General features: G+C 35.6%; 1 long non-coding RNA gene and 1 other non-coding gene across 3 annotated transcripts; one reads left to right on the forward strand and one right to left on the reverse strand.

Annotated features, from left to right (window-relative positions):
- Positions 1–4,761: 4,761 nt before the first annotated feature.
- On the reverse strand, positions 4,762–27,504 carry LOC103661538. 2 transcript variants are annotated; one of them, XR_568161.2, is made up of 4 exons: positions 27,435–27,504; positions 24,169–24,358; positions 11,800–11,984; positions 4,762–6,017 (listed from the first exon to the last, which is right to left on the reverse strand). It is a non-coding gene; the product is annotated as an uncharacterized LOC103661538 (long non-coding RNA). The 2 variants fall into 2 exon arrangements; XR_005833613.1 differs by lacking the exon at positions 27,435–27,504 and having other exon boundaries at positions 24,169–25,245.
- On the forward strand, positions 13,617–13,726 carry LOC121101794. Its single transcript, XR_005833828.1, has one exon. It is a non-coding gene; the product is annotated as a U6 spliceosomal RNA (small nuclear RNA).
- Positions 27,505–27,652: the final 148 nt, after the last annotated feature.

Consider the following 27,652-nt stretch of genomic DNA (forward strand, 5'->3'; position numbering starts at 1 on the left):
CTAGTATCTCAGATTACATTAGAGTGGGATCTAGAATTACTCCCCCACCAAGACTATAATCAATGATAGACACTAGTTGACATGCATGATTACCAATTTAAATGGGGTAAATGGAATGTATGCTATTACATTAAAAAATGGTCAAATGTTACTAGAAATTTTCTTCCAGTTTGAATTGACACTGTTAGATGCTGTGGATAAGAAATTTCTTCCAGTTCGAATTCAAACTTGCTAGATGCTGTGGATAAGAATATGAATAAGAAAGGTATTCTCTTCAGGGGCAGTCATTCAAATAAGTAACTTTGATATGTCGTACTAGATATTATTATGAAAGTTTGTTTGAGGTGAGTAAAGACAAAAGGAAAATACCTGGGAAGGTAAAAGAAAACTAGCAATTAGATCGGCCATGAAGGATGCACAGGTGCATGTTAGGCAGACATAGAAAAAAAAGTTGATTGAAGGCAATTGTATGGAAATGTGAAAGGAGGTGTGAAGATGAACTGCATATTTGGTGTGTAATGAGCAATCCCAAATAGCTGTAACACAGGGTTTATAGTGCAACACAGGACTAGACAGAGTGAAGATAAAGATGAAAAATGTAAAATGCTAAGGAATTTGATATTGTAGAGACACAATAATTCTTTTAAGTAGGAGGGTGCAATGGTCAGATCTGTGCTTTAAATTATATCTCTGGAAACCCATCTAAAGGATGTATGAGTAAAAGTGCAGATACTGAAGAAAGAGAAGCTAGTACAGAGGCTTCGCCTTGGTCTAAATAAGAGGCAAGTCCTGAATTAATGGACGGGTGTAGAATGTATATTTGAGAAATCTTTCTTAGCCTGAGTTACCATGAAAATTATGAAATGGGGGGTAAAAAATACTTTATTAATCAGAATGTATGAATCTGAATTTCTTATTTGAGCAGTACAGGAGCAGTGTTGCTTTTGACTAAAGTAAGAAAGGAAAGGTAAAAAAACCCACAAAAATAGCTTCAGGCTGAAAAAGAGGGAGATCATAGGAATGATGAGCTCCCATTTTAGATACATTAACTTTGAGATGCTCATAGGATAAAGAGAGAGATACACATAGCAGGTGATTATTCTGGCACTTTAGAGAGAGCCCAAACCAGGAATTTTAATTTTGGAGTCCTTTCTAAATGAATATTATTTGAAATTATGGAATTAGATGTGATCTTTTAGGAGAAATGTAAAAAATGAGAAAGAAAGTGGAACAAAGACAAAATCCTGGCAATACTAACACGCAAGGCAAATGAATAAACATCAGCAAAATAAAGAATAATTAAATCAGTAAGAGGAAAACCAAGGAAAAAATTAAAGCTACATGAGAATATATTTTTAAATAAAGGATGAAAAGATAGAGACTCCAGAAATAGCAATAAGTACAAAATGGAATTTAACAGGGGAATAATAATTGACAGGGAACAGACCAAACTGTATCATTCAAAATACATTGTTGGTACTACCACTTAGCCATTTGAAAAAAAATTTGTAATTCTTTTATATATTTTATAGAAAAATTAAGCCCAGATGGTTCAGAGATTTAAATTGGTAAAAATTGAGGAAATAAAATTAATTAAATGGATAATAGGTAGAAGTTTTTATAATCATGGAGAAGACTTTCATACAAAAACGCAAAGAAAAACAAAATCATAATAGACAAAATCAAAAGGAAAAAGGCAAATGAAAAAAAAAGTAGTGCATATTAAATGAGCTTCCCTCTCACTGTACAGAAAGAATTTCATGTATCATTTTTGAAAAATAAAGGCAAATATGGTAAAAGATAAATGAGCAAATCATGTCTCTGGTCTAGAACTACTGGAGAATAAGGATAGTGAGAGTTAATGATTTGCCAAATGCTAGATTTGTCACTAGTTCCAACTTTAGCATAATTTTTACCTCCTTCTAGAAAATATGATGGGAGAGTAAGCAAGGGGACACCAAACCAGAGGCTACCAAGGAGTAGGAATTGATGGCTTTCTGTAACTGTATTGTCTTTTTGATATTTGTATCTAAATCTCCACTCCAGAATCTAAGAAAAAAGGACAATCAGCATGGCTGGTCCCTATGTATGACAATGTAGGGAAGAATTCATGGAAACTGGAAAAACTGATGCTCAGAGGTCCATCAAATAGATCTAAGTGTGCAATATAAACTATTTTGGCTACACTATGAAGTGTGTTTAAAAATCTATTAGTGATTCCTATAGACATTTTAGCATCTTTCTGTCTTGTGCTTAAGGAAAACTTAACTCAGGTGAGCAGAGAAACTGCACATTAGAACAGTTATTACCCAGGGTAATTTGGAACATAGTGCCCTTGTTGGATTTTCAAATCAGGGTGCAAAGCCTAGCTGCATTTTTGTATTAGATTTCTCTAGACTTTCACCATGACTGCAAACTATTGAATAGAATTTGGCCTGGCATGGGCTGCAATGTCCTTAGGGTATCTGTCTCTGGCAGGATAGACTTGGCTACGTGATAGTAATAAACAGACCTTGGAATTTCTGTTTATTTTTCATTCAGGTAACAATCTGATGTAGATCAGGCAGCTCTCCTGAACAGCTCCCCTCCAAGTGGTGACTCAGGGACCAAAGATACTTCTGTCTTTTAGTGTATCTGAGAAAATATACAAGGTTAATGTTGAAGGAAAATACAAAAATAGATAATTGTGCAGTATTGTTGTAAGGGCTGGGTATAAAAGTGTCCTTGCATTATTTCTGCATGCATTCCATTGACCTAAACTAAATCATATGGCTCCCAATATATTTTCATGGGAGAATAACATATGCAATTATCTATGTGCCCAGGAAGAGAAAACAGTGTTGAAAACATAACATAGTCTTAACCACAGTCCAAATTCTGGTCAAGAAAATGTCTTATTCTTCTCCTATGTCAAAGGAGCTCACATCTGCCCCGTCTTCCCAAAGAAAATAATTCATTGCTCCTCCATTCACTGCATCTCAGAATCCAAGTTTTCTGTCTTCTCCATCAGGTCTACATGTGGCTTCTCATGGTCAGGTGACATATGAACCAAAAAAGACAACTTATCGTACCTTTACTTCACATCCACATACAGCACATCTACAATAAATACTAATAATTGGGAAGAGGGAGAATAAAGACATACACAGTAGTCAACATTCTTTATTGATCAGTAATACCCCAGCACAGAAACTGTGAAAATCTCACACCAGAGGTAGAGGCAGGGGAGAGAGCAGGAGGGTGTTGGACTAGGCCTTGATTCTACTCTTTGGGAGGAATTACTTTGTCACTTCCTCTCTGTGGCCCCAGGCTATACCTCTTAGAGCCTCTTTGTTGTCATTAGTTTCGTTAGCCACATCTGAAAAGTTTGGAGAGCATGCTTTCCCTGCAGGAGGTGTTCCAAGACTGCTTTCTCTATGTGGGAGTACAAGAATTGATGTTAGTATTTGAATTTAAAAATAAAAACCTTTTTCAAGAGTGCCCTTGTGGTTTCCTTAACAATGCAGTTCCCTCAAAACTTTGTAGACTTCGGATCTATTTACTTTGCCAGTTTCATATAGCCAGTTACCATACCCAAAGTTATTTCCTAAAAATAATGTTCAAATTTATTTTACATGGCTGCTTCTTCATCCTCATGCCTCTTTATCACTAGCTTAATTGTGGCTCGGATTGGGTTCCTTGAACAAATGGAGTCAAGCCACACCCTACTCTGACCTTTGTTCTGAGTCACTTTACTCAGCTGGAAAGTTTTTCTTAACTGCGTGTTGTCACTCAAAGTCTTTGTAGTTCAATCTCTACAAGCAGCTGGGTTTTCCAACCTTGAAAGACTTGAATTTCTGAACTCTCATTTCTGCTTGCAAGCTAATTCTTCCCTAGCTCATTTCTTCTTTGTAATCCTTTGTAGTATTTCTGAGATGTAGCTAATAATAGAAAATACACAGTAGGGCTGTGAGGCATTTTAACATCTACCTAGAAGTGACTAGTCAACAGGTGGTCTTCTTCCTAGGGTACATTAGGCAATGATTTTTAGCAAAGATTTCACCATTTTTCTAGTCTTAAGTATCAGTTTCCTCATCACGTGCTATCTATCCTCAGGCTTCATACTTTCAGATTTTGTTGGAGGAGTACCCCTCTTAAAGATAACAATTTCTATATTAGGATAAATAATATAAGCTCCTTGAACCATTCCCAAGCCCTCAAAGGCTTAATAAAACATACTTAATATTAATCATTAGTGCCAATAAAGTAACAAAATTATTTTTTCCTTTATTCCCCATTCATCTTATTTGGTCAGAAATGATCAAAACAGCTTGGAATATGGTAAGTGCACAGAAAATTAACTGTAACTATTAGTATTGTTATTGCTAATATTACTAGTCACAGAGAATTATAAAACCAAACAGATAGAAGCCATATGGTGAGCAATAAATAAAGCAGTACTGAAGACAGTATTAGATCAGAGATTCGGCTTATCAGTTTGCCAGGGCTGCCATAACAAAGGACCACACTGGATGGCTTAAATAATAGAAATTTATTGTTTCATAGTTCTGGAGGATAGACATCCAAAATCAAGGTGTCAGCAGGGTTGGTTCCTTCTAAGGACTGTGAGGGAGAATCTGCCTTTCTACCAGCTGGACATCACTCCTGTCTCTGCCTTCATCTTCATATGGTGTTCTCTTTGTGTGCATGTCTGTCTTCATATTCCCCCTTTTTAAAAGGACGCCAGTCATATTGTGAGGGACTGTGAGGGAGAAGCTTTCTACCAGCTGGACATCTTTGGCATTTTCTGACTTGAAAGAGCATCACTCCTGTCTCTGCCTTCATCTTCATATGGTGTTCTCTTTGTGTGCATGTCTGTCTTCATATTCCCCCTTTTTAAAAGGACGCCAGTCATATTGGATTATTGCCAATCCTACTGACCTCATTTTAGCTTGATTACCTCTGTGAAGATCCTATCTCCAAATAAGGTCACATTCTGAAATACTGAAGGTTAGGATTTCAACATATGAATTTGAAGGAGACACAATTCAACCCATAACACGTAATAAGCCATTAATAAGTAATATTTCAATTGAAATATTTCTTAAGTTACATATTTACATGGTGGCTAATGGTTCTCATCAGTATCTTCATGAACAAAATCTAGATATTTATATTAGAAATCAAATGTGCATTCTTTACTCTTTACTGGGCATAATTATGCTTGAGTTAATGCTTAGTAAACTACTACATTGCAGTGATCTCAAGAAATCTTTCCATTGCTTCCTATTTCCTTGAGTTTAAGATACCCTTTTGTCTTCTGTGTATTGTAATTAATTATTAGCTATGACAGAACAAGAAAAGCCAGGTGAGCAGAATACACCTTTTAAAAGGTTGTCTGAAATAAGATTACTTTTCTGTGTCATAGCCATGTAAAAACTATGGTATCATCTAAAGTCTTCTATTGCATAATTGTTTCACTTTGTTAAACAAGAAACCTTATTATGCTTAAATAAATATGAAAAGAATGAGAATGAGGAAAAATCATTCATTTAATTAAAATCAATATCTTCATCATTTTCTGTGTATTGATATTTTATATTGTTATTTACTTGAATAAGGTGAAACTTCCATATCATTCACAATGTTCTGAGCTGTAAACATACAGCTATACTGAAGAGAAATTAATGCATGTTTTAGGTCAAAGATATTGCCAAATAAACTGTTATTACAATCAGATTGTTCCATTGAAACTACAGAAATACTTACATACAGAAATAATAGTTGTCAGTAAAAGGTTGAAAGATATGGGTTTGTTTGTTTGTTCTTGCTCTACACTACATGCTTGCTTTTGTTTACTCTGGCTCAAGTGTCATCAGGAAAGAAAGCAGGTTTGGCTGAGTAGTCAACATTTAGCACAACCTCCTTTTTCTCCAGCTTTTTGTTCTTCTCATCTTATAATCATCTCCCTTCTCCAGAATACATTACTGAATATTGTCTTCTTGTTTCTGGTTGCAACTTGTCTTTCTATTTCCAGCCTTTAAAAGAGAGGATGACACATTATAAATATCGAGGAAGTATATTTGACTGAATACATGAATGGATGAATGAATGAATGAACGAATGAGTTAATTGCATGCAGAAATCCTACTTGTAGCTCAACCAGCACTGCCTTCCTAATCTTGAGAAAACAAAATTAATTTCCCCTTCCTTAGTTTTCACTCCTTTCAGTGTTTCTCAGTTCATCTAGTTATAAAAATGTAAAATTGTAATTGTAATTATTAACATTAGGGCATAAATGGCCATCACAAAGTTATTTGCTTTTAATTTAATTTGCTGTTTTGTAGCATTTCACCCATTATGGTAAGAAAACAAATAGGCTGTAACCAGACCAATTTTTTGGCTAGCTTTCTAAGCAGCAAAGCTAGTCCTGAGAAGAATGGCAAGGTACATAGCAGACACACGATATATAAATGTATTTACTAACTGATGAGAGAAGATGAGAATTCAAACACTGCAATGTATCTTAAATACAAAAGTCTGAATTTTGTTATGTTTCATCTGAACAGAGAATTTTGCCTCATCCTTTAAACAAATAGGAACCTACTCAATATTTCCGGATAATCTCATCTAAGTGGATCGTGTTGATGAGGTTAAGTTTCGATAAAAGAAGATGAGATCGGTGAGAAGTATTTCCCTATTACAGACATCAATAGTGGACAATTTCCTGCCAGCTTAGGAAAATAGGGTAACAGGATGTTGTGTGGCAATGTGACAGAACAGATTTTTTACAGGAAAAGGGAGCTTAAAAGTTAAGTCAAAAACTGGCTTTAGAATATAGTTGAAACACAAATTATTTTTAGTCACATTTATGTTGGCCTTTGGGAATTCGAATTTCATATTACCAAGGGAATACTTAAATGAAATTTTGTAGCCACATATATAAAAACCACCTAGTCTGTAGTCATGGACTAAATTTCCTATTGACCCAAAACATTTCAAAACTTCCATCTGTCAAATATTCTAATAAGCATCTATCAATCTATATTATGAAAGTCCTAAGGCAATACTCTATACTACATTAAACTAGGACTCTATTTCCCACAAGTGGCAAAGACATAATATAAGTTCATATTTTCTTTATACAGACATCTGGAGTAGAGCCTCTCAATGAAACTTGTTCCAAAGACATGACTACATGGGCCTTTCCTGTATAGAGTTCCACAACATATTAATGTAGAGACAAAAAAATAATAAGAAAAATACATTTAAAAATTGCCAAATTGTTGACATTATCAAGAACATCTTCAAGATCTGTCTAGGTGTGTAAGTACTACACAAATCACATATTTAGACAAAGTTCCTACTATCTAGAAATTCACAGTCTAAAACATGGAACTTAAAACTAACATTAGAATTACAGAGGCATCAAATTTAGAATCTGAAAAAGATGATTACCAATGTGAACAATAAGGCTAATGATGAATAAAATTCTCCAAGTTGATGAGTCTAGTTTAGACCCTAGCTTTCCTGGTTATCAGTCCAGTTCACTGTCCCTTTGAGAGTCCAGATTTTGTAACTGTCCACTATCAGGGGAGCTTTAGTGGCATAAGGAAAACTCCATCGGTTTTCTTATTAGACAGTGCATGGTTAGAACTCCAGCATCTTCAGTTACTCTGTGAGCTTAAGAAATACAATTTTCCATTCTGAACCTCAGTTTCCTTGCTGGCCAGACTTTTATCTGTGCAGATGTATGTGTGTAGAACGAAAGAACTAACCAACAGAGCGAGAGTTAACCGTTATTGCCACTGCAATCCACTCATCTCTGTAGGGAATGGGAACAGCATAAACATGTTCTCTGGTAGATTCCATTCAGATTCAGTCTTGAAGTCAGGGTACACACTGGTGGTTTATGTGCAGGAACTGGGTATCGCTAGTAACAAGTGCTTGGTTAATTAGAGTTTTAAAGTGTATTATAAGCTATTATCATAACGCAACTCCTCAACACGTATATTAAGGCAGGGAGAGGAAAGAAACTGAGGAAGGATGGGGTGGAAAATGCATAGTTTTCTATCTTACATTTTTGCTTTCAGTTGGTTTTCTTCCAAAGCCATAGCAACCTCCACAGAGAGGATTTTGTTTGTTTCTTTTGTCTATTGAGTATAATATTAGTTACTGCATTATTTTCTGTATTAGTCAAAAACCAAAAAGGGGAAAAACAATTTCAATTTGGAAGAAAATAAGTGGAAATATTTTAGCTAAATACACTTTCAATTTTAAAAGTTCTTAATTGCATATTGTTTTGTTATTACTGATAGTGGTGTTTTAGTGAGGAGATGCACTGCAGTTCAGTTAAGTCTGACAGTTCTTTCACGTGTATTATGTCTTAAAATCAGAATCTGCAGAATTTTAGCCTATAGTCAGATTGGGCCTCCAAGTCTATATTCTTTGAGGGGTACAACATCTATTTTATTTGTATTTAAAAATCTTTAACAGGGACATGTACTCTCCATGTCTTCATAATACTCAGCTGTATCTTGCCCAGAGGGTCCCTTGTGTCGTAGTTAAGATTGCCTTTGGCTGTAGGTAAGCACCTAAATATAGTGCTTAACAAAACGGGTGTTTTTCCTTCTTGTGGAGTGGGGATTCCACAGTCAATTCAGGGCTGATACACTGCTAAAGGAAGTCGTCAGAATCGGCTCCTCTTTTCCAACTATGTTCCAAACTGTGTAGATTTTGTTCTTATGATTACAAGATGACTCTTCCATATCCAAGCATCATGTCCCATTTTAGATATGAGCAAGGGGGTGGGCCAAGAAAAAAGATGCGTTGTGGCTTTTGAGCAAAACTATTTCAGGTTCTCTAGCCACATCCAGTAGATCTCTGCTTGCATTTTATTGGTCTGAACTGCATTACAAAGCCAAATCTAGCTATAAGGTAATTTCAGAAAATCAGTACTTCTAACTGAACATCTTGAACAAGATTAGGGTTCTGTTGCTAAAGAAGAAGAGAAGAAATGATTTCGAGTAATCTGTTAATAACTAACAATTAAACAGCACTTTCTACATGCCAAGAACTTTTCATATAACTCTTTAATACAACTCTTCTCTGCAGTATAAATACCATTATATTTCCATTTTGAATATAAGTAAACTGAAACACACAGATATTTAATAACATGCAAAAGATCACCTCGCTAAGAAGTGGCAGAGCCAAGATTTGAATGCAAGTACTCTGTCTCCAGATACCATGATAATGATGCGCTGTGTATATGACACATCTAAAGAGGCACAGGGTTTAGAACTGCCAGGTACAAAGAGGGTAGCTTTGAGTAACAGAAAACCAGTACAAACTGTCTTAAATAATAAGAAATCTTATTGGCCCGTGTGACAGAAAGACTAAAAGCAAAGCAGTTGCCAAGCCTGGTATGATTGGGGTTCAGCTTTATTTGAATGCTATTCTCTTTGTTATCCACTGCTCTGTAGGTTAGCTCTGTTTTAGAGATAGTTTTTCTCATTGTCCAAAATGGATGACAGAAACAAGGGATGCAATATTCTTGTCTATTTTCAGGAGAAGAGAGATGAACAGGGTCCCCATAGTTCTCTCCTAAGAACAAAAGCCTCCAGGAACTCTTCCTTTGTCCAGAATTGGGTCCCTTGCCCATTCCTAAAACGATCACTAACAAGGGGGATGAGATCTTGTTACAAGATTAGAATTAATTAAAGATCACTCTGAGAATGGAAATGAGGGAAGTTTAGTTGAATCACAAGGGTTGTTTGGAGGACAGGTAGGATCTGAATAAACCTGGGCTCCTGTTAAGACTGTTACAGGATAGATTACTGGTGTTTGAAATTTATAATATTCAATAGTATACAAATAATACTATATGTGATACTAATATTAATAATAGTATATAAATATATATACATATGACTACACTATATATACTAATAGTATATAAATTGTATATAAATAATACAATATAAATAGAAACAATGCGGGGAGGCTGGGTGGCTCAGTCAGTTAAGAGTCTGCCTTCAGCTCCAGTAATTATCCTAGTGTCCTGGGATCAAGCCTGCATCCAGTTCCCTGCTCAGTAGAGAGTCTGCTTCTCCCTCTCTCTCTGCCCCTCGCCCACTGATGCTCGCATACTCTCTCTCTCTCAAATGAATAAATAAAATCTTTTAAATAAATAAATAAATAAAGTGTTAAATTCCAGAAGAGCAAGTTAATAAAATAATAAAAGCATCATCCAAGTAAGGATTAGATAAAATTCAAAGTTTTTTGACTAATATCACATTTCCAACCAGTAAACTGAATACCAGAAGACAAGAATGATGCTTTCTTGAATTTAACAAGGGAAAACATGATTTTTAAACTCAGAATTATATTCCCAGGTAAACTATCAACCAAGGATCAAAGCAAAATAAATACATTTTCACATACATGAAGATTCAGAAGTTCTATTTCATATGTACACATTCCAAGAAAGTTATTTGAGAATACACTTCAGAAAAGTAAGAGTGAAAAAGAAAAGAGAAAAATTATGGAATACAAATAATAGGTATATCTAAAAGTGAGATTGCAGGTAGGACTAGAAATATAAGGATTAATGCAAAGTCTATATAAGAATCAATGATGCCCCTAATTTTTCTCCCATACCACACTGTCAGTTATCAACTTCTCCATACCTGGTTAAAGGCTGAGACTTATTCTTTAGGGTAAACCTAGAAATATTCTGTATTTTGTATTCAGTGATAATAACTGAAGGTGGGAATTCTGTACTGAAAAAAATAAAAGTCTGTACACTAAATAGTAAAGCTCCTCACTGGCTATGTGCTTCTGAGGTTGAGTATTGCAGGATTTCTCTCTGGGGGTGTGTTGAACCCAGGAGAACCCTGTATAGACAGGGACCTCTAGCAGGAAGGTCCTTGTTCTATCACCCAAAGCCCACAACTTGACAAGTACTTCTCAAACCCCATTCTATCCATACACATAAACTTCCAATTAGGTTTTTAGTGTCTCAGTCATATTAGAAACAAAAAATCAAAGATACCAAAGAGTATGGAAAAATTCTAACATGAAAGACAGACACAAAATTATATAGGAAAAAAATAAAGAAGTACTAAGGTAACAGAAAATTCTCAGGGAACTCAAGAAAACTTATAATTACTGGATGCAGAAACATGGAAAAGAGGGAATAAACATAGAACAGTGTAAAAGAACTCTTTCAAAATAAAAACAATAAGTCAAAGAAATTAAAATATGATCCATAAATAAAAATTGCAGCGAAGATTTGAACGACAAAGCCAAAGACATTTTCCAGAAAATAACAAAAATGGTGAAAGTGAGGAAAGGAAAATATAAGAAAATGGTAGTATCCATTCAAGGAGAACTGAGATAATAATAATTCCAGGGAAAGAAATAAAATAAAGAAATTTCTTAGAACTGATGGCAGCACAAGTTTCTCGACTGCAATGGTTCAGTAAGCAAATGGGGAGCTCAGTAAATGGGGAGACGGTGCAACATATATTTTCACATGAAATTTCAAGGGATTGAGGGTAAAGAGAAGATCCTGAAAGTTTCCAGGGTAGGACTGAGGGAAAGAAGCAGGCTACATTCAGATGTTAAGGAAATGATACAGCAGCAGACTTCTCTAAATCGCACTGGAAGATAGAATTCAATGAAACACTGGTTTAAAAATTGAGGGAGTCCCTTCGTGTATCTCCCCAACAACAATTTGGCATCCATCCACAAAAAAAAGTGTTTTTGTGGGAGCCAGCACCCTATGCTAAAGGACCTGGGAGATGTCTCACCCACCTGTGCATTGTGCAATAGCAAACAGATCTTGGTCCTGGCTATGTACACAAAAGTGGTCCATGAACTGGTTCCTGGCTCTTTTGCCTGCCGTCCAGTAGCCCTGGAGGACACTGACTTAGACAATCATCAACAGATAAGGAAGTCTTTGTGGAAGTCCAGGAATCCAGCAGAGAAGTTCCAGCACACTGTTGGAACAAGAAAGTCAGAGGCTGAACAAGTTGAAGAGGGTCAGAGAAAGAGCTTGAGTTTATCCATGTCACGGCTCTCCCAAAGTGGCACAGCTAGTGCCAAGAGAGCCCTTCTCAGGGCTCTATGATTTCTCTTGTGGAGGAAAGTGAGAACATGTGAGTGAGTACCTGGCTTCCCCAGCTGTGTGGGAGGCTGCCAGAAGCCCATTTCTCTCTCATCCCATCCAGAGTACTGCATCATGAATTGTAAGCTAGGAGAACAACAGTGAAGGCTTGGAACATGTCAAAGGAATGCTGACCATACTAACTACATTATGGACTCCATCAGGAGGCCCCCCCATAGCTGTTGAGAGGCCTCACCTGTCAATCCCACCAAAAGGCCCACAGACATCAACAACACTCTATGGGCTGGACCCACACACCTCCATGGGCAGTTCTTTGTATGTGCCCCTAACATTAGCAAGAGTGTGTTTTGGCAGACAACTACTGAGCATGCACAGAAAGCTGGTCTGTACCTATGGGCCAGGAAGAGACCAAAAATGAACATTTAGCATTGCCTTTGAGAAAGTAAAATGGTGGCTGGCTATTAGCAATAGGCCTGGTGTGCAGAAGGATCAAAAGAAAGCATACAAGCTTAAGAATCTGCCACAAAATTTAAGAAATAATACAGATGCACACTGTGGGAAAAGAGAGAGAGGGAGGGAGGCAAACCATAAAACAGACTCTTAACTACAGAGAAGAAACTGAGGGTTGCTGGAGGGGAGGTGGGCAGTGGATGGGCTAAATGGGTGATGGGTATTAAGGAGGGCATTTGTTGGGATGAACCCTGGGTGTGATATGTAGATGATGAATCACTAAATTCTACTTCTGAAACAAATATTACATTGTATGCTATCTAGCTAGAATTTAAATAGAAACTTGAAACAAGCAAACAAACCAACAACAAAAAAGAATCTGCCACAAGAGGGAGCAAGAAGTGTGGAACAATGTGTATCCACAGAAGATCTGAGAAAGCCCCAGAATCCCTAGTAGGGCTGAAGGAAGATGATTCTTTTCCAAACTTCAGTAAAGAATGGAGGAGGTGACTCCTATTTTAAATTCAAAGATAACAATGCAAGACTTTAAGGAACATGGAAAGACATGGAAACATGACACCACAAAAGGATCACAATAATCTTCCATTTATCAACCCCAAGGACACAGAGATCTGCAATTTACCCAACCAAGAATTCAAATTAGCTGTTTTAAGAAAGCTCAATGAGCTACAGGAAAATACAGAAAGACAATTCAATGAAATCAGGAAAACAATGTGCCAACAAAATTAGAAGTTTAAAAAAAAACAGAAAAAAGTCATAAAAAAACCCTGAGGTGAAATATACAATAAATGAAATGAAAAATGCAATAGAGGGCCAAAATCAAAATGGATCAAGCAGAAGAAAGAATCTGAAATTGAAGACAATACCTTTTAAATGATCTATTCAGAGAGAACAAAGAAAAAAGAATTAAAAAGAATGCAGAAAGTTTGTGTGATCTAAGGGATATGATTGAACAAGCCAATCTGAGAATTATTGGAGTTCAAGAAGAGAGGAGGATGGGGGTAGAAAAATTGTTTTAAAAAATAATGGCTGTGTGTTTGCTTCATTAGCACATATACTAAAACTGGAACGATACAGAGAAGATTAGCTATGTCGCTTTCCTGCACAAGGATGACATGCAAATTCAAGACATTCCATATTTTAAAAAGTAATAATGGCTCAAAAGTTCCACAGCTGGAGAGAGATTTAGGCATCCATGTTCATAGGTCCTCTAATTCAACTCAGAAAACTATTCTCCAAGACACATTATAAAAGCTGTCAAAAATCAAAGACAAAGAATCTTACAAGCAGGAAGAGTAAAGAAGCTTATCACCTACAAAGGAACCCCCATAAGGCTATCAGCAGCTTTCTCAGCAGAAACATTTTAGTCCAGGAGAAAGTGGGATACTCTATGGATGAAAGTTGTCCTTTAGAAATGAAGGAGAGATAGAGACATTCTCAGACAAACAAAAGCTGAGGGAGTTCATCACCACTGACTTACAAGACCTGACTTACAAGAAATCCTGAAAGGCATTCTTATAGCTGTAATGAAAGGGAATGAATTAGTAACATGAAAACATATGAAAATATGCAATACACTGGTAAGGGTAAATACATAGTCAATTTCAGAAGATTATAACATTGTATATGTTACTATGCTAGCCACTTAATTTTACCAAAAAATTTAAAGGATACAATTATTAAATTCAGCAAAAACTGTAATAATTTGTTAGTGAATATATAATATAAAAAGAGGTAAATTGTGAAAATTAAAAAATTAAATGAGTAAAAAAGCAAACTTTTTGTATGTAATTGAAGTTAAGGTGCTGTTAGCTTAAAGTAGACTGTTATATTTATAAAATGTTTTAGGTAAGTCTCATGATAACTATAGAACAAAAACCTACAGCAGATACACAGAGATGAAAAGAAGTGAATCAAAGCATTTACCATGATGGAAAACCATCGATTCACAAACAAAGGCAGCAAAAGAGGATGAGGAACAAGGAGATTACAATAAAGCCAGAAAACAACATTATGGAATAAGTAAGTCCTTACTTGCCAATAATTATGCAAAATATAAATGAATTAAATTCTTTAATCAAAAGACAAAGTAGCTGAACAGAAAAAATTAACAACTAAAACAAGAACAAACTATATGCTTCCTACAAGAGATTCACTTCAGTTTTAGGACAAACATAGGTTCAAAGTGAAGGAACAGAAACATATATTTCATGGAAGAAGAAACCAAAAGAGAGCAGGAATAGCTATACTGGTATTAAAATAGACCTTAAGTGACAGGCAGTAAAGATACAAAGAAGGTCATTATATAATAATAAAGGAATCAGCTCATCAATAGGATATAACAATCTTAAATACACATACACCCAACATTTAGGATCTAAATACATCAAACAAATACTAATAGATATGAAGGAAAAGAAAACAACAACAATACAGTAATAGAATAGTAAGAGATATCAGTATCCCACTTTCAACAATGGATCCATCATCCAGATAGAAAATTTACAAGGAAATATTGCACTTGAACTATGCTTTAGACCAAATGAACCCAACAGACATATACCAAAACATTCCATCCAACAGCAGCAGAATACACATTCTTCTCAAGTGCACACAAAATTCCTCCAGGATAGAACATATGCTAGGTCACAAAACAAGTCTTAGCAAATTTAAGAAGACTAAAATCATATCATTAGGTCAGAAATATCCCTTCATAATGGTATGAAGATAGAAATCAATAACAATAGGAAAATGGAAAAGTCCATAATTATGTGGAATTAATACACTCCTAAATAACCAGTTGATCAAAGAAATCAAAAGACAAATTAAAAAATATCTTGAAACAAATGAAAATGGAAACTCAGCATACCAAAACTTATGGAATGCAGTTCTAAAAGGGAAGTTTATAGTGATAAATGACTACATGAAGAAAAAAAGGAAGCTCTCAAATATACAACCTAACTTTATATCTTAAGGAACTAGAACTAGAAAAGAATAAGTAAGCCCAATGTTAGCAGAAGGAAGGAGAGAGCAATGATCAGAGTAGAAATAAATAACATAGAAAAAGAGGGATAGAAAAGATCAATGAAACTAAGATCTGTTTTTTTTTAAAAGATTATGAAAATGGACAAACCTTTAGCTAGACTACGAAAAAGAGAAGACTCAAGTAAATAAAAGGAAATGAAATGAAAGATGAGGCATTACAATGGATACTGCAGAAATTCAAAGAATCATAAGACACTACTACGAAAAACAATATGCTAAAAAATTGGATAACCTAGCAGAAATGGATAAATTCCTAGAAACATACAATCTACCAAGACTGAATAATAAAGAAACTGAAAATATGAACAGACTAAGTTTTTGAATTAACAATCAAAAACCTCCCAGCAGGGGCGCCTGGGTGGCTCAGTCGTTAAGCATCTGCCTTAGGCTCAGGGCATGATCCCGGGGTTCTGGGATCGAGCCCTGCATCAGGCTCCTCCGCTGGGAGCCAGCTTCTTCCTCTCCCACTCCCCCTGCTTGTGTTCCCTCTCTCGCTGGCTGTCTCTCTGTCTGTCAAATAAATAAATAAAATCTTTAAAAACAAAACAAAACAAACAAACCTCCCAGCAAAGGAAAGTTTAGGACCAGATGGTTTCACTGGTGAATTCTATCAAACAGTAACACCATCCTTTCTTGAACTCTTCAAAAAAACTGAAGAGGAGGCTACACTCCCCAACTCATTTTGTCAGGCCAGGATTACTCTGACATTAAAGACAGAAAAGGACACTGCAAGCTAATATTCTTGATGAAAATAAATGGAAAAATTCTCAACAATATATTAGTAACTTAATTCAACAGCATGATAAAAGAATCATATACCATGATCAAATATGATTTATCCTGGGGCGCCTGGGTGGCACAGCGGTTAAGCGTCTGCCTTTGGCTCAGGGCGTGATCCCGGCTGTGAGCCTGCTTCTTCCTCTCCCACTCCCCCTGCTTGTGTTCCCTCTCTCACTGGCTGTCTCTATCTCTGTCAAATAAATAAATAAAATCTTTTAAAAAAAATGATTTATCCTTAGAATTCAAAGTTGGTTCAACATACACAAATAAATAACTGTGATTCACTACACCAATAGAATGAAAGGTAAAAATCACATGATTATCTTAATAGATGCAGAAAGAATATTTGATAAAATTAATCATCCCTTCAAAGTAAAAACTCACAAAAATTTGAATATAGAAAGAATGTTCCTCAACATAAGTAAGGTCATATATGACAAGCCCACAGCTAACATCATACCCAATGATGAAAGGCTGAAAGCTTTTCCTCTAAGATCAGGAAAAGACAAGGGTCCCCACTTTTACCATTCCTATTCAACATAAAGCTGATATCCTAGCTGGAGCAATTAGTCAAGAAAATGAAATGAATGACCTCCAAATCAGAAAGAAAGAAATAAAATTGTTTGCAGAAGATACGATCTTATATATGGAAAAGTCTAAAGGCTTCATTAAAAACTGTTGGAACCAATAAAAATATTCAATAGAGTTGCAGGTCATATAAACGACATACAAAAATCAGTTTTATTTTTATACACTAACAATAAACTACCTGAAAAAATAAGAAAACAATCCTATTTACAATGCATAAAAATACTTAGGAATACATTTAGCCAAGGAAATAAAATATCTGTACATTTAGATTTTTTATTTTTATTTATTTATTTGAGAGAGAGAGAGAATGAGTGGGGGGAGGAGCAGAGGAAGAGGGACAAGCAGACTCTGCACACAGTGTGGAGCCCAACGCAGGGCTTGATCCCACAACACTGAGATCATGACCTGAGCCCAAATCAAGAGTTCGACACTTAACCGACTAACCACCCAGACACCCCAAAATATCTGTACATTTAAAATTATAAGATATCAATGAAAGAAATTGAAGAAGACACAAATGTTGGGGTTAATGTAGACTATGAAATCATTCATAATACCTGGCTTGACAAAATGTAACATGGAAGACGCTGGGGGTGAGGGAAGTTTTCAGAGAAGGGCATAGGCCTTTGGAATGCCGAGGTCTGTGTGACCACTCTGCCCTAGGAATGCCACGGGGAGTTGCCTTCCCCGAATCTTTCTTAGCCCAAACAGCCCCACTGCGATCTAAGAAATATATGCATTGTCCCCTAGGCTATGTTTAGCAGAACTCATAGAACACGCTGATTAGCATATTGTATCTTTCCCATAATCAAGACTCTCTTAGCTCCAGTAAGACCCCTTGTCATGCATCATTTGCTTGAGAAACAGAGTAATAAAGATTTATGATTACCGTGAAGCACCAATAAAGGTGAGAGCAAAGAGTGAAGGGTCTTCATCTCTAAGCATTGATCCCCCTTGCTTTCGCCTCTCTTTCACAGCAAAGTCTGGAATAATCTTTCATTAGTCCATACAGGGAGTGCTAGCCATTCCCAGCACACAAATAAATAGAAAGACATCCTGTGTTCATGAATTGGAGGAATTAATATTTTTTTAATGTCCATACTACCCAAAGTCATAAATTCAATTCAATCTCTATCAAAATTCCAATGGCATTTTTAAAGAAATAGAAAAAAAAATCCTAAAATTCATAAAGGAACCACAAAAAGACCCCAAATAGCCAAAATAATTCTGAGAAAGAAGAGCAAAGCTCAAAGCAGCAGACTTCCTAATTTCAAACTAAATTACAAAGCTATGGCAAAAAAACAATATGGTATTGCCATAAAAACAGACATATGGACCAATGAAACTGAATAAAGAGCCCAGAAACTAACCCTCACATATAGAGTCAACTGATATTTGATAAGAAAGTCAAGAATACTCAATAGGGAATGGGTAGTCTCTTCCATAAATGGCGATGGGAAAACTGGACAATCACATTCAAAAGAATGAAATTAGAGCCCTACCTATACCACTCACAAAATTTAATTTGAAATGAATTATAGATTTTAAAATAAGCCTAACAACATAAAAATACTAAGAGAAAAAATAGGAAAAGTCCTCCTGGAATTGGTCCTCCAGACAATTTTTTTGCAATCAAAAGCACAAGCAACAAAAGCAAAATAAACAAGCTGAGACTATATCAAACTAAAAAGCTTTCTTCACAGCAAAAGAAACAATGAGCAAAATGAAAAGGTAACCTATGGAATGTGAGAAAATATTTGTAAATCATCTATCTGATAAGGGGTTAATATCCATAATTATAAAAAGAACTCGTATAACTCAACAGCAATAAAACCCAAACAATCCAATTAAAATATGTGCAGAGGACCGGACCATCAGTTTTCCAAAGAAGATATACAAATGGCCAACAAGTGCTTGAAAATATTCTCAACATCACTAGTCATCAAGGAAATGTAAATCAAAGTCACAATGAGGTATCATCTCACAAAAGTGTTGGTGGAATTATAAAGAAAAGGGAATTCTTTTGCACTGTCAATAGGAGTAATAACTGGTACAACCACAATGGAACACACTATGGAGGTTCCTCAAAAAATTAAAAATAGAACTATTGGCACTTGGGTGGCCCAGTCAGTTAAGTATCTGCCTTCAGCTCAGGTCATGATCCCAGAGTCCCGGGATCTAGCCCCGCATCTGGCTCCCTGCTCAGCAAGGAGTCTGCTTCTCCTTCTGCCCCTCATCCCACTCTCCTGCTCTCTCTCTCAAATAAATGAATAAAATCTTAAAAAAAGAAAAAGAACTACCATATGATCCAACAGTCCCACTTCTGGGTATATACTCAAAGAAATGTAGTTAGGATCTCAGTGTCCAGTGCAGCATTATTCACAATAAGCAATATATAATAAAAGTGGATAAAAGAGAGTATATGTATATACACAATGAAATATTATTTGGCCGTAAGAAAAAAAAAGGAAATCTTGCCATTTGTGACAATATTGTTGAAGGCATTATGTTAAGTGAAATAAATTAGATAAAGACAAATACTAGATTGTATCACTTACATGTGGAATTTTTAAAAGCTGAACTCATAGACCCCAGAGAGTAGAATGCTGTTTGCCAAGAGTTGGGGGAGGGGGAAATGGGGAGATGTTATCTAAAGAGTACACATTTCCAGTTATAAGATGAATAAGTTCTGGGAAGCCTGGGTGGCTCAGTCAGTTAAGCATCTGCCTTCTGCTCAGGTCATGATCCCAGGATCCTGGGATGGAGCCTGGGGTTCTAGGGGTCAGGATCTGTGCTCAGTGGGGAGCCTGCTTCTCTTTCTCTGCCTCTGCCCCTCCCCCCAGTTGCTCTCATTCTTGCTTTCTCTGAAATAAATAAATAAAATCTTAAAAAAATAAGGTGAGCAAGTTCTAGGGATTTAATGTACAGCATGGTGACTATAGTTAACAATGTTGTATTATACACGGGAAAGTTGCTAAGACGGTAGATCTTAAATATTCTCACCACAAATAAGAAAGGTGTACTTATGTGAGGCGATGGAGGTTAACTAATCTTATTGTGGTAATCATTTTGCAAAATATAAATGTATCAAATCATCATGTGGTACTCCTTAAACTTGTATAATGATATATAGAGTTCTATCTCAATAAAACTGGAAAAAATGAAAGAAAAAAAAGAAAAACAATTCAGGAAAAGTAATTTACACCCTAGAATTCTATACCCTCATAAACCATATATAACATATTAGAGCAAAATAAGGAGGATTTCAGTCTTGTCAAATCTCAAAAAAAAAAAAAAAAACTTGTATATACATTTTCCCAGGAAGCTAGATGAAATTGTACTCTAAAAGTACAAAACAAGAAAGGATGGAAAAAAGAAAGGAAAGGAAAGGAGTAAAAAAAAATACACGGTATTCAGGAAACCTAGAATCTAATACAGGACAAAATCAAGGGAATTCTCAGGATGCGGAGGAAAAGAAAATTTTAGTTACAAAGAGCGATTAGTTGAGAATAGAACAGAAGGATGGAAGGGTCCAAGAAGGACACCAGCATGGCAGGAAAAACAACCACCTACTTGATTATCTGATAATCTGATTATTGATTATTGGATGTAATGATGTAATGGTATATTACTTGATGTAATAATGACTGTATTACATTGGCAAAGGATTTGGGGGTGAAATAGTGATAGTTCATAGAAAACTGAGAAAATGATGAAGACAGTAATTATGAACTCCAGGATAAACAAAGAGATCAAAAGAAAACATAATCACCATACCCTATATAGATTAGCTGTTAATAAAAATATAAGCTTTTTATTTAATAAAAAATTTGAAGAAAATGTGTGTTGAGGGGCATAAATCTGTTACAACTTCATATTTTATTTTAGATAGTCAATATAATCAATAATAAATAAACTAATAATTTTTTTTAAAAGATTTTATTTATTTATTTGACAGAGATAGAGACAGCCAGCGAGAGAGGGAACACAAGCAGGGGGAGTGGGAGAGGAAGAAGCAGGCTCCCAGCAGAGCAGGGAGCCCAATGCGGGGCTTGATCCCAGAACCCTGGGATCACATCCTGAGCCAAAGGCAGATGCTTAACGACTGAGCCACCCAGGTGCCCCTAAATTAATAAATTTTTAAGATGTAATATTTTATTTAGAAATATGAGGGGAACATCAGGGGCTTCTGGGTGGTTTAGTCCTTTAGTGTCGGACTCTTGATTTCAGCTTAGGTCTTGACCTCAAGGTCATTAGTTCAAGCCCTGCATTGGGCTCTACATTGTGTGTGGAGCCTACTTAAAAAAAAATAATGAGGTGAACATCAGGAGAATCAGCGAAAAAGAATTGACAATGATTATATCTCTGGGAGCAGCAATTGTCATTGGGATGTTGAGTGGGACAAGAAATTGCTAATTTTCATCATGAGCCTTAAAAATCTATGTACATCTATCTGTTTAATAAACGTAAAAATTGTTTTGAAAGAGGTATATTAGTCATATAGCTTAATTTTCATTATAAGATACATTTTAAAAGTGATACAATCATATGTTTCAGTGTCTTTTAGATGATTTCATTATCAGTATGCCCTGGCATGCTTATTCATAATCCTACATCTTCAGGTCACCCTAAATTCACTCCTAATGCATTATTTTAATATACTCTTGCAAGTAGATAAAAGCAAAGATAAGTGATTTGATGAAGTCTCTACACATAGCAAGTTTTCTCAAAAAACTGTTTAATTTCTTCTTCTGCATTTAGGAATTTATGGCAAAAGTTATAGGTTGGAAAATAAAATCCACCACAGAAGTATAAAATTATTCATGCAAATTATAACAACATCCATAAAATTTACATGCAAGGTGATCTGTTAGATGGTTATTCAAATGTGGCAAAGTAAAGTTGAGAGTAAAACCAAACATCTGGGGCCAGAATGTATGTTAATCAGGAGAGTTATAGATGTGCATGTCAATGGATCATCATGCTCTTGAGGAATTCTGAGTTTGAAAATACTAACTTTTCCCCCAAGAGTTACTCCTGGTTGAAGTGAATGTCCGAAATCGGTAATTGATTTTTATCTTGATTGTCTATGTTAAAATTGTAGATTTACCCACTTAACATTCGTAAGGGTTCTTTGCCATTTCAGGGTTGCCCCCCAGGTGGTGGTGGGGGGATCAACAAAAGTGCTTGTGATAGTTAATTTCATGTGTCAACTTCACTGGCTCTTGGGGTGACCAGATATTTGGTCCAACATTCTAGGTGTGTATGTGAGGCTATTTTCAGATGTGATTAACATTTGAATAGGTAGAGGACTAAGCAAATTGTCCTCCTGAATTCCACAAAGGACCTGATTAGAAAAAGGCAGGGTAAGTGAGAAATCTCTCTCTGTGCATGACTGTCTCCCTGCTGAGATACCAGTCTTCTCCTGCCTTAATGCTCAGACTCAGATCGAAATTTACACCATCAGCTCCCCTAGTTCTTAGGCCTTCCAATTTAGGCCAGAACTCTACCATTGTCTCTCTTAGGTCTCCAGTTTGTCAACTGCAGATCCTGGGACTTCTCAGCCTCTCTGACTATGTAAGTTAATTCCCTATGATCTTTCTGTCTCTCTTTCTATATATATATGTATATACTCATACATATATATATGTATAACTTTCTGTATATATATGTATGTATATATATATACACACTCACATATATACTGTTGGTTCTGTTTATCTGAAGAACCCAGACTAATACAGTGCTTTTCTGGAGGAAAGTTGAGAATTCAGTTAAACTGCTATTTCTAAATATTCAAATATTCAGTCAAGCAAACTAGAGTCATAGATGGTTAATTTCTGTCTTAGTTTATTTAGTCTTTTGGCTTGAATGTAACAGGAATCAACTAATGCTAATTTAGGACAAAAATAATTGAAAAAAGAAAAGGTTGGGAGGAATTCATTTTAAGAAATCGTAAGTAAGGGCAGAAATGCTTCTGCAGTCATGAAGGTGCTGGAGCAAGATGTGGGATTCCATTTCATATTCCCATCTCTACTTGTCTCAGGACATTTGTTTTATTTACTTTTCTCTCTGCAGAAAAACTATCACAGCTACTCTGCTCACATGGTGGTAAGCAAACCATAATGCCACAGGTTTTACTCCTTCATTCACTAGATCAGCCTATGTAAGGATGAAACTCTTGAAACTAACTCTAGATTTGTAAGGGAGGAATTTGGTCATATTTGAGTCAGCGACTCCCTTGTGGTCCAAGTATCTGCAAATAGGAGCATGGAGTTATGCTGTATAGATATGGCTGCCGTCTCCCGTACCTGTGGCTATGTGGATGGGGACTGAGAATGGCAAGAGTTCCTGAATTCCTTAATTCAGGTTATTTCTGAATTCACTTTTTCTTTCAATAATTATATTAAGATCTTCTATGTGTCCAGCACTGGGGAGGACATGACTCTGAAAAAGATGTTTCTTGCCCTCACCAACCTCTCTATCTAGTTAGGTGTACTGGGACAGGTGTATTGGCTGGCGAGGATTGGATTTTATGTAACTAAATTGTCAATGTAATACAATGCAACAAGTGATATTATGCAGACAAAAAAGGTGTTATGGTAGCAAAGGAGAAGTATCTCATTCAGACTGGGAAGTAAATGATGTCTTCCTGTGAAAAATGACATCTATACTAAGACTACAAAGGAGCATTAAGTGTTAGCTTGGCCAAATAGATGAAAGTGAGATATAATAGAAATGACTCCAATGTTTATGGATAATGTTGATGGATCCAAAACAAAGTAATATTGAATGTTGATGGGTATCTTAGTTTGGGTTTCCCAAATATCAGATCCTAAGATAAGACAAAATTAGTCCTTTGTGTTGGCAGCGTTCTTAAAGAGTTTCTTCCAACAAGGATGGCCAACAGCAGATTTGCATATCAGGATTTGCATCCTCCCAGTGTAGCCCAGCAGAAAAACAGCACCTTTTCCTCAGTGGTTCCACTAGAACAGGAAAAAGGTCCAGGGTTGACTCTAATGGGAACAATTTGGGCCATTGAACAAATCACTGTAGACAAACACCTAGAATATTCTGGTCAGGGACTGGGGACAGTCACATTTGTATCACATGACCAAATAGTGGGGTGAGGAGGAGTAATTCTTTAAAAGATATCACAGCATTATTACCTGAAAAGAGAATGGATGGTAGGCAGGCAAAATCCACAGGTGTCTACTAAAATTTTGGGCGATATTCCTTTAATATTTATTTTATACTTGAAGATGTGATGTATTATACAGACTTAGCAACAAAGAACTTTTTTTTTTTTTTAATAGAGTTGATCCCATGACTCTCTTCTATCAGAGTAGTACCTTGGACCTAAAGGATGATTTCAAAGAGTAAAAACTTAAATCATCCACACTTTGGTTTTCAGTACACCATAAAATTTACACATAAAGAGAATAGTGATTCTTAACTCATAATGGTCCACAGATGGCTTTTTTACAGACATTTTTAGTATCTGGTGAATTCAATAGACCCACTCCTTAGAACATATTTTTTGTACATACAAACTTCTTTTGAGAGATTGACCGTCTACATGAAGCCCAAGTTAAACCCCTGATGTAGATTGACTGAATGTTTTCAAAGCCCTTGGCTCCTTTGCAAGTAAACAGATAGTCCTTTTCATAGTTCTAACATAGGAATGCCATTTAGATGAATTTGTTGATTTTTATTTTTAAACTGCTCAAATTATAAAGATATACAAATCCAAAACACTATTTTCATACTGCATTCTTGTTCAATTCAGTGTCATAATCTTAAATCAAGGCAGATAAACTGTATTCAATTTCTGGTGAGGATACAAGGGCAAAAAATTAAGTCTTTCTGAAGCTTTTGAATATTGTTTACTCCCATAATAAAGAAGGCAGCTTGCTGCCTAATAAGATGTGGCCTGGGAGGTTGCTTTATCAATTTGTCGATCCCTTGGAGGAAAAAACACATTTTAAAAACAAATCCAAGAGTAAGACATACATGAATGCAATCCATTTACATTGAGAGCACATTTCTGTACTATGCCAAATAAAGTAAGAAATTTTGTATAGAAATTTATTCTTCTACCTTGCCATCCTTAAATAATATGATGTTCAAGAATTATGTATACGTCTGTAGGAAGCACTTTAGGGTTTTTTAGCCTTTTCTATAAACAGTGTTATTTGTAAAACAACCATAAATTTGTGAAAATGGTAACATGATAAATTTGTAGGTTTGTCATAAAACACAATAAAGTACAGGATATGAACAATTGTTTTTTAAGATGAGTATGTACCATATATTGCATGGAACAGACTCTTACTAAAAAAAAAGTGGCTTATTTGAAATACAAATTTAACTGGGCATCCTATTTTAATTTTTGAAATCTGACAACTCTATAAACCTGCAAACAATATCGTTTTTATTTACTTGTAAATAAACCATTGATTTTGTATATTAAAGTAGTTTTGGTAATGGCATCTCATTTTATTGTCAGATATATGTTTTCGGCTAAATGGACTATTAAGAGTATATACAACTATATTTTCATTGAAGTTGTAATAGAATACTTGAAGCTTTTTTTCCATAAGCAGTGTCCACTCACATCCCTTTTCACTCCTGAAGAACTTTATGGAGAAAGCCAGACTGAGGTAAATGTTTCTTTATTTTAGATTGGTTTCAGATCAATTCTTTTAGTATTTAAAGAAATGTTATTAAAAGTTGCATATTTTCTGCGTTTAAAGTAACTTGCATATGTGATTCTTAAATGATTTGTCTTTGAAAGCAGAAACTTTTCAAAATGAACCATTATGTAGAGATGAAATCAATGAGTCTAGAAAATGAATAATTCATTTTTAAGTAAATGAGAAATTATTTTGCGCTGTTACTTATACATTTTCACATTTATAGTTAAATAGTAATTTGCAATACACAGGGTATTAGTTGTGAATTGTGGTTTTCAATATCACAGACACATTTGTTGCTGTGGTTTTGCAATATCATTCCCTGATGCTTTTCTCAATTGTGGTTTTCATAATCATTGTTTGATAGTCATGTAGCTGTGGTTTGGGGCTGCTATATCCATTTGGACAGAGATAATTGCTTATAGGTTTTGCTGTCTTTTAATTTTATAACCTTAGTGAGTTAAACTAGAAAAAGAAAAATTGAACTTTAAATATCATCAACATTCTCATTAAAAATGATGAGAAAACACAAATTGTAATAGTATTCCTTAGTTTAATTCATTCACAGTGACTATAATTAATATATATATTTATAAATTTATATAAACTATATCTATTTCTAATAATGCGTTCTGGTTATTTTATCAATCTTGCCTTGAATTCCCTGACTTTTGCTCCTTTCAGCTTTTAAACCGAATATTTAGCTGAGATTTATTTGTTTCTCTTTTGCTTTGCATATTTAACCATTTCAAATGCCAAAAGAAACACTAACTGTTATGATATTTTAATTCCAATGGGCATTCCTTTTGGCTGATATAAAAAGTCAGCCAGTTCTGTAAAAAGATCTTTAAAAACCATAATGTATAATACATCCAATTGTAAGCACACCAGTTTAATTGTAATGAGTTGAAAATTAAGGAGGCCAAAATCTGTAGTTCTCTGTCTGCTTATTCATTCCAGAACACAAACACACATAACCCTGCTTTTCATGGTACTTACGGCTTTAATTTGTTGGTTCTTCAGGGGAGGGACTTTGTCATTTAGCGCATTTTCCACTGCAAAGGACCATGTATTCTTACAACCTCATATGTTAATAGTACTAATGGTAATGTAATAAAATTCACAATTGGTCTTCAGCTCTGTATTAAGATTCTCTCAGCCATACCTTTCACAGGGCAACTCTTTACACCTTCCAGAAGATGTCCTGATGGGGTTATAAATGACACTGATTACGGTGCCTCCTGCACGCTGAGCAGCCTGCATTATGCTCAATCAGCCCAAGCTCTCGGCTGACCCCCAGACCCTTTCAGAGTATCAAGTTTGGTGGGGCTCATAGGAATGGCTAGTCAACCAAACAAAGGGGGGCACAATTTTAGATCAGAATGGATGATCTCACAACCTGGGGGGAAGAGTCAGCAGTATCTGGGGGATACATGTCAACTGCAGTGGAGTTTATTAGTAAATACTGATTACATAAAGCAGCCAGTTCCACTGCCACTTGGATAGAAGCTTCTTCCAGCCCACCCGGGAGGATATATTTAATACTCAGTATATATGAAACTATGAGAAACTAAGCTAGCCTCATGCAGCTTAACTTGGCCAAATAATAACTATGCAAATCACTTCAAAATTTGTTCTTTTGGCTTGCAGTTTCCGACATACTACACACACAATAATTGAATAAGAATGAAACAAAACTTTAAAAGCTAAAGAACCATGAAATAGTTATTGGGTCTTACCTGCTTGGGAAATTATGGCAAGATCAAATCTTTTATTAGTCGCTGGCTGCTTCCCTGTGGCAGAAGAACTAAAAAGAATTAAAGGTCATGGGATGGGGTGGGACTTCAGAACTTCCAGACTTCCTCAAAAAGTTAGTATTCTGTTTAGAGACTGTTCATTTCCCACCTAGGGCTAATCACCTAGCTAATGGTCCTCCTTTTTGATATGAGAAAAATTT

The sequence above is a fragment of the Ursus maritimus genome, unplaced genomic scaffold (genome assembly GCF_017311325.1).
Source record: "Ursus maritimus isolate PB19 unplaced genomic scaffold, ASM1731132v1 scaffold_9, whole genome shotgun sequence".
Taxonomy (NCBI): Eukaryota; Metazoa; Chordata; class Mammalia; order Carnivora; family Ursidae; genus Ursus; species Ursus maritimus.